General features: G+C 45.2%; 1 non-coding gene across 1 annotated transcript; it reads right to left on the bottom strand.

Moving 5' to 3' along the window:
* Window positions 1–319: 319 nt before the first annotated feature.
* Window positions 320–441, bottom strand: LOC132653398 (small nucleolar RNA SNORA26). Its single transcript, XR_009591142.1, has one exon. It is a non-coding gene; the product is annotated as a small nucleolar RNA SNORA26 (small nucleolar RNA).
* Window positions 442–8,637: the final 8,196 nt, after the last annotated feature.

Genomic DNA, 8,637 nt, shown 5'->3' with positions numbered 1-8,637 from the left:
CAATGAATCTGCTACACTGGCACTAGCCCTAAGGTGGGAGGCAGGCAAGCCAGGGCGATACGTGGAGACTACTTCACCTTGGAGCTCCTCAGTTCACTAACCTCTTTCTTGCAGTTTTCAACCTATAAGAAAAGAATAAAAAACGTCTCAGATAGAATCGTGGAAAATGATTACATATATCCTTTTCGGCTGATCTAAAACTCCATTTCTAGAAAAGCAGGCCAGCCCCTTCTTTCTCTCTTGAATTCTCAACCACTTCCTAGAAACCACCAGGAATCTAAAGGGAGCACGCTCAAAGTTTAGGCGAAGCTCCTGGCTGATCTGTGTCTCCAGACAGGATCCAAAGCGGAGGTGTACAGGCTCCTCTCTGGGTTTTATGGAGAGTTCCTTTGCCCTTCTGTGTTAGCCTCTCAAAGTACCGCGACAACCTTAAAAGGGCACAGGAAAGGGCGCTTCGGGAGGGCCTAAGCAAAGCAGCTCAACAAAGACCGGCCGGAACCTCGGTCTCCTCGGCCACGTGGCCTGCGCCTTCCTTCCACCAGTGCCGGGACGTACCTGCGCTTGGGTCCGAGGCAGCCGCACGGCTGGGCACCGAGTCCAGGAGGGTCGGCCTGCGGAGGAAAAGGACGGTGGTCAGGGCGCCCGGGCCGGACAGCGCACAGGGCCTTGTGTCTCGCGCGGCCCCGGGCTGGGCACGGCCGCCCGCCCCCCGGGCCGCCGAGGACTGCTCTACCCCTCCGTTCTGGCCGCCAGGAGCAGCTGAGCTCGGGGCGGGCAAAGCTCGAGGGGACACCGGGCCATCCCGACACCCTCCTCCCAAGAGGACACTCACCTCCCTCAGCCGGGGCAGAAAGACCGAGGCCGTGAGCGCTGCGCCAATACAGCAAGCGGGGAGTGGGGCAGGGCCGGCCAGAAACCCGCAGCCAATCAGCGGGCCTTTCGGAGGGGGCCAGGACAGGAAAAAGAGAGCAGCCGAGTCCTGGATTGTGGGCGGGGCTGGCACGGGGAGCCAATCGCTGGGTCGTTGCGGAACAGCCAGGTGAGGCGGGGCCGCGAGCTTGCAGAGCAGGTTCTCCATTCACTGCGCTGGACCCGGTACTCATCGTCGCCCTCCTTGCGGGTCCCCGCCGATCCAGGTCCAGCACATTCCTTCCCTAAAACTACGCCGGGACTCCGTGTGCTCCCACTTAGGTCCTGTCTGGTTCAGCTAGTTCCCTCCCAGGGCCTGTCCCTAAGCCTAGAAGGACCGGCCTATTTCCGTGTTCTTTCTCCTGCATTCTCCTCGCAGCTAACAACCAACCATTCACCCCAGACCACGTACTTTTCTCATTTTACCTATCATCTTTTGGGGCCGAGGAGAGGGTGGTTTAAAACATTTCAAGCCTTCGTTTATTTCAGCTCTAAATATTTCAATATTCAAAAGAAAAGAGGCAATCACGCCCGGGGACAATGCCAATGTGATTGCTAAAACAAACAATGGCTGCAGGTTCACATCCCGATTTTCATACAATGTTATACAATGTTACTTTACAGTGTGTTCCTTTCAGTAATGACTCAAACGATCTATTCATTATGGTCACTTGTGTTTCTTTAAAGCCTCTTAGTTTGGAAAAAAAAAAAATCAATGAAGCCTCTTTTAGTTTAGAAAAACTACTTTGTAACTCCTTTGACTTTTTAGATAACTTTTTGAGATTGAATGAAAGTGTTATAAGTCCCCCTTTTCAAGGTTTTATAATCATCATCATCATCATTGTCTACTCCTAGGTCATTTGCACAGTTAGGGTTTTATTGGGAAAAAAAGCCCTGTGGAGAGCTGGCTCAGCAGTTAAGAGCACTTGCTCCACTTGCAGGGGATCAGGGTTAGGCTCTAGGAATCCTCTTCAGGTGGCTTACAACTTGCTGGAACTCCAGCTGCAGGGTATCTAAAGTCCTCTGTGGACACTCCTAAGCTCACACACGTACCCGTAAAAATAAACAATTAAAAAAACAAAACAAAAGAACTAAAACAACCTTCCATGGTTCTTGGAAAACATTCTCTATGGATTTGTCATTTTTTTTTTTAATTTTCATAGAAATGGCTTTTTTTTTTTTTTTTGAGACAGTGTTTCTCTTTGTGTAGCCCTGGCTGTCCAGGAATTCACTCTGTAGACCAGGCTGGCCTCAAATTTACAGAGATCTGCCTGACTCTGCCTCCAGAATGCTGGGATTAAAGGCGTGTCCGACCACCACCCTGCCACAACTGACCTTTTAAAAATAGGCTTTCTCCATTTGAAATATTTTCAAGCTTTCTCCACGTTGTATTGCGCATCATACATCAGTTTATTTTATGGCTGAACAATAACTGCCTTTTAAAGAACAGCAATCTGTTTAGCCATTCATCAGGTTTGTATAGTCTGTTTTCTGGATCCTGTAGTCCTGGCTGACCTTGAATCTCCTGTATGTAGCCACAGCTAGCTTTGACCTCCTGATCTTGTTTCTTGATCTCCTTGTGGGCAGGCCTGGGCCATCACTACAGACTAGTTTTTAACTCTAAAGACCAGGCCACTCTCGTAAAGTTTGCCATTTATAGGCTCTGACTGTTTATTTCTGGTGTTGTTATTTGTGATTTTTCTCGTAAACTTGAGAGAAATTTTATATTCTTGAAGGTTTGATTGTTAAACTTTAGTGCTTGAAATAAATCCTCTGGTCTGCTTGCTAGAGGTACAGAGTTCCAGGCCATATTACCAGAGCATGGTTTCAAAAAAAAAAAAAAAGACATTTATTTTTGTTTTATTGGGTGTGCGGACATTTTGCCTGCATGTATGTCTGTGTACCATGAGTGTGCCTGGTGGCAGAATACCATGTGGGTGCTGGATGGAACCTTGGGTTTCCTGGAAAAGCAGCGGTGCTGAGCCATTTCTCCAGTCCCAGAGAATGATTTTCAGTGCTCTCTGGGGGAGTCTGGACTCTGTATGTTTAACACACCAGTTGCTCTGTTCTCAGCCATTGAGTATAACTTGGACACATGTAAGAACACTGTAAAAACAAAACAAAACAGAAAATGCTTCTAGTTGGGCATAGTGGTTCATGCCTGTGATCCCAGCAGAGGCAGAGGCAGACAGATTGTTGTGAGTTCGATTGTCAGCCTGGTCTACAAAGTGAGTCCTGGACAGCCAAGACTACATAGTGAAACCCTGTCTGGAAACACACACACACAAACAAACAGCTTAGGAAAATTAATCAATCAATAAATAAACACTCCTAAGTGTCCCTAAATCTTGACTTCAGCAGCACTTAGCATGACACGGGAAATGCGATAAAAACATGTCAGGTCTCTAATACTTTTAAAACATAAATTTGCAAATACCACTTTTAGAATTACTAAAAAGGACCTAAGCTCTGAGGTGAGCTGGACATTTGAAAGAATGATGGCCATGAGAATTATGTGTGGTGTTTATTAACCTCCTTGCTTTCAGCCAGGTTTAGCTTTTATAGGTGATGAAAGCCAGGTGGCCTCTCATAACAAACTTATTGTATATGTCTTCATAGTGTTGATCTCCAGATTTACAAATGCACTCTGATTAATTAATCAGGTAGGGGAAATTGATTTTATGGAGAGAGAAAGTGCTGCAGTGCACTTGTGGAGGCTGGGGGAGAGGAAGCTTTTGGGAGTTGGTTCTCTTCTCCACTTTGGGGGTCAGGACCCAATTCAGGTCACCAGGCTTGTGTACGCAAGCTTTTACTTGCTGAGCCTTCCCTCTGGCTCAGATGTGGGAAGACTGGAGCCATGAATCTGATTCTGCTTTCTTTAAATTGACCCAGAACAAATCAAGTTATGGCTGCTGCAATCCAGCTGTCACTTTACACTAGAAGTAGGCCAACACAAAGGCAACCATCACCACTCTCACATGTGGTCACCATGTAAAATGGCATTTCACAACAGAAAAGCTACCAAATGTGAATAATTGTTTTCTATCATGTTCCTGGAAAGGTGTTCATGATCAGTTAATAGAAAAGTAGTGCTTTTTAGGCTGTTTTTACACTCCCTCCCCCCAAGTTGCAAATGGAACTCTGATCTCATGAGGTCTTAAAGAAATGGTAGGACATGTCAGGCAGCGGTGGTACACACCTTTAATCCCAGCACTCTGGAGGCAGAGGCAGGGAGATCTCTGAGTTCTAGGCCAAGGTGCTCTATAGAGTAAGTTTCAGGACATCCCAGGCTACAACAGAGAAACCTTGCTTCAAAAGGAAAAACAAAAAAAGGTGGAGGGAAAAGAGGAGGAGGAGGAAGGGGAAAGGAATGGTAAGGAAAACTATCGGTACATTTGGGAGGCTGTGTTGATTTGAATGACATTGGTCCCCATAGACTCTTTTGTCCGAATGCTTGGTCCCCAGTTGGTGGAACTGTTTGGGAAGGGTTAGGAGGTGTGACCTTGTTGGAGGAGGTGTGTCACTGAAGGCTTTGAGGTTTTGAGGTTCCAAAAGCGGCAGCATTCCAGCTGAGTCTTTCTTTGCCTTGTGGTTGCTGTCTGAACACACAAGCTTTCAGTTGCTTTTCCAGCGCCATGTCTTTGTGCTTGTCACGAAGCTGCCTTCCATGATGACTGTGAGCCTCCAAACTAAATGCTTTCTCTTATAAGTTGCATCGGTCATGGTGCTTCATTACAGCAGGAGAAAAGTAACTGAGATAGGGACTTTGAGTAAAAAGGCATGGGTTCCAGGGTCAGTAAATGATGGCTGTCTGAAGGAGGTTTATGCTGAGTCTCTGAAAGGGAACCCTGAGTCTTGAGGAACCCTGAGGGCTTCCACCCCCTCCTCGGTTCTCCTGACCTCGTCAGCCTGAGGTGGGTGGAGAGTGGGGCAGTGCAACAGCACAATTAAAACAGCTTTTAATCATGGAAAATGCCAAGCATCCCTCTAATTAAGAAGACTGTAGCAAGCTTTGGTGATTATCAATATTTTGATAATCCTTTTCATCTGGTACCCACCTCATCTTCACTCCAGTTTTTGCAAAACTCTTTGACTTTGATTATCTCACTTGACTTTAACTTTTCTCTTTATTCTTGAGAGTTTCATACATATATACAATAAAATATTTATCCCCATTATCCCCTCTAATTTCCCCCATATCTCCACTCAAGAAGTTCTTTCAACTTTGTATCTTAAAAACAGAAAACAACAACAAAAAAACCTCACTAAGCCCAATTAGTTCTGTCCATGGGTGAGTGTTGTATTAGAGTTATTAATATTTACTGTTGATATATCTTTTAGTAAAGCTGTTTAGTTAACCCTAAACAGCTGTTTAACCAAATCACCACACAGAGACTAGGATTTATTTAGTTAACCTAGAACACAATGCTGGGCAATAGTTACTCCATCCTAGACCTCCAAGCCTACATAGTTTCATACCATTTAGATTCACCCATTATACTTGCTTTTAGTGATATCTTAGGTCCAATTCATTTCTCCACGTCATTCCAAGACCTCTCCTCCAGCCTCTGCTCTCTCAGCTTCTGCTCCTCTTCCCCTCCTACTCCTTCCTCTCCTCCTGCTCTGAACCAGGATGTCCCACCCTGTCCTCTCCATTGCTCAACATTGTGGCTGATTGTTTTGAGACAGGTGATGCTTAGATTAAGTATCACAGAGTAATGTCCGAATTGAAACCAGATAGTGGGGGAGAGGAATCAGCATTCGAATGAACAAGGGTGAGGTGTATGCAGTCCAAAAGAACATTATACTAACAGGTGAGGGGCAGTCCATTGGAGCATGGAAGCCTACTAGTGGACACAGCCTGCCCCAGGCACTATTACCTGCCAAAGTTCCTCAGAAGGGGTGAGGCCTGGGCAGCACCTACCACATCTGTTTGGGGGCTCATATTTGTCTTTTATAGTCACTTTCTTTTAGTTAGAATCTAAACTAGAAGCCGGGCATGGTGGTGCATGCCTTTAATCCCAGTACTTGGGAGGTTAGGGGCAGGTGAATCTCTGTGATTTTGAAGCCAGTCTGGTTACATTAGGAGTTCCAGGCCAGCCAAGGCTATATGTAGTGAGATCCTACCTCAAAACAACAACAACTGGGTGTGTGTAGGAGGAGAGTGAGTGAGAGAGACAGAAAGCCTGAACAAGACCTACATATAGCATCTAGAATGTCCTTAAGTCTTTATAATACCCATCTGTCCTTACTCAGTCCCTGATCTGTCAAGGAAATTAGATGGTCCTTCAAAATGACCTGTGATCTAGATTTGTTTTATATTTTCCTCTGCTATTTCTTTATCGATTGTGTTTCTTATTTTCTGACTTAATGAGAATGAGATTGAATTTTAGGCAAGAAGATTTCTAGTTGCTATTCCCTGTCACAAGGTTCTTTGTGATTCGTTGGCCCACATTCTCTAGGCCCCACCAGTGGGCTCTGAATACATATTAATCCTGGTAGTTGGCCTTCATCTCTCTTGTGTTTGCTTTGCTTCTGTCCTTGAGACAGAGTTTCAGGTAGTCCACAGTGGCCTCACACTCACCATGTAGCCAAGGATAACCTTGAACACATGGTCTTCCTTCATCCCTCTTTCCCAAGTGCTGAGATTACAGACATGAACCACTATGTGTGACTCCCCTTTTCACCTGTTAACTAAAGGGCTTTTATATTCATCTGTGTTCATTCTTCACACATTTTGTGTAATCAGTAGTTGTGAAATAATGATCTATCTATCTATCTATCTATCTATCTATCTATTTATTTATTTATTTAATTTTGCAGTGCTATGGATCAAATCCACAGCACTGTGCATGCTAGGCAAGTCTCTACTTCCATCCTTAGCCATCTTTTTTCAAGATTCACCAGCACCTTTGCATTAATATCTGGGCTTCTATGGAGGGAAGAGCTTTCTCTCAGACTGTTTGGTCCCATGGAAAACAGTTTATATAGGAATGGCAACACTAATCCTTCTTTCTTGCCCATTAGGAAATTTAGCAGAAAAACTTTAAGTTACGATGAGATTAATTTTGTATTATTTACTAATTACGAACTTAGATTTTTTTGTTTGTTTTGTTTTTGTTTTTCAAGACAGGGTTTCTCTGTGTAGCCTTGACTGTCCTGGACTCACTTTGTAGACCAGGCTGGCCTCGAACTCACAGCGATCAACCTGTCTCTGCCTCCTGAGTAGTGGGATTAGAGGCATGCACCACAGCTCCTGTAATTCTTTTTTAAGATTTATTTATTTATACATATGAGCACTCTATTTGCATCCATGCCTGCATGACAGAAGAGAGCATCAGACCACATTATAGATGGTTGTGAGCCACCATGTGTTTGCTGGGAATTGAACTCAGCACCTCTGGAAGAGCAGACAGTGCTCTTAACTGCTGAACCATTTCTCCAGCACCAAACTGAGAATATTTATGTATTAAATGTTTCAACAGCAGATGTGTTCTTCAAATTGATATGCTAACATCAGCCTTCTGACAGGGCGTTCCTATATCAGAAGTCCCGGGATCCTGTGTGATATGTCAGCTCCTGCCTTCGCACCCCAAGCACTCCCAGGACTTCCTGGGTTAGAGTCTTTGGGAGCAGAGCTCTGGAATCATCCATATTGCTGACTCTCTGGAAGTTTCTAAGATGGCTGTAGCATGCACAGGGGCACTGGGATTAAAGGACAGTTGGAGGGACCCCCTGCATTTATCCCACATAGGTTTACAAGAGAAGGCAGGACAGAAGGCTTCACTCCTCTGGCAGAGCCCTGCAGACCAAAACAGGGCCATTAGGGCTGGGATCCTGTCAGGGCTGAGACTTGATTGGGTTTCTTAGAACTCTAGAGATATATTCCCCACACACCAAGTCCTGTGTAATGGGGTTCTACACGACAAGGAACTAATTTCCCCTGTGGATCGTCAGGGACACAGTGTAACAATATCTACACCCTCACTTCCTGCACTGCTCTTGCTCTGGCCCCGGAGGTTCCCTCAAGCCCCCTCAAGCCCCTGCTCCTCTCTTGGCTTATGTCACCTCACCAGGTAACACAGTTCTTCTTCCGCTTGTAGCTGAAATCTGAATTAGCACTGTTGTCATCCACTCTAGTTCTGAATTGCTCATCTCCCCCTAGGGAACACACTTTCCATATTTTATTTAAGTCTTCTGATGCTTGACATTTTGAGCAAAACACGTATTTAGTTGGTTTTCCATAAAAGATGTTCCATTTTTATAGTTTCATTTGTCTTTGGTTATTGAATTCTAAGTGGCATTGTTGAATGCATTGACTCACAGAGGGAAAATGTGATGCTTCAGAAAAATTAAAGATTCAGGTGCACAGATCTCCCTGTCGATTGTGTTTTTTGCTGATCAGAGAAAGCTAGATCACAAATCCCAGCAATTTTCTTGGCAGGTGCTTCGGAAGAAGGATTCAGAATCCAGTTGATGGGGGATGCAGAAATCCTGACATTCTCCAGTGGGAGCAGCTCCTGTGTGTGTGCCAGAGGAGCCCTGCCAACAATCAGCACAAAGAAAGGGTACAGCAATGAGAGGGTCGGGCACTTCACCAGGGCCTTGCAGGGGCACACTTACATACGACTGCCCAGTTTTGAGAGTCTTCAGTTGCCGCTGGTGTTGTGACATTGCTGTGTCCAGACAGTAACCTGGCCTGAGGAGAACTGGCTTAGGTCAGAATTT

The sequence above is a fragment of the Meriones unguiculatus genome, chromosome 3 (assembly GCF_030254825.1).
Source record: "Meriones unguiculatus strain TT.TT164.6M chromosome 3, Bangor_MerUng_6.1, whole genome shotgun sequence".
Lineage (NCBI taxonomy): Eukaryota > Metazoa > Chordata > Mammalia > Rodentia > Muridae > Meriones > Meriones unguiculatus.
The sequence above is the reverse complement of the archived record's forward strand: the minus strand, read 5'-3'. Positions and strand labels throughout refer to the sequence as shown.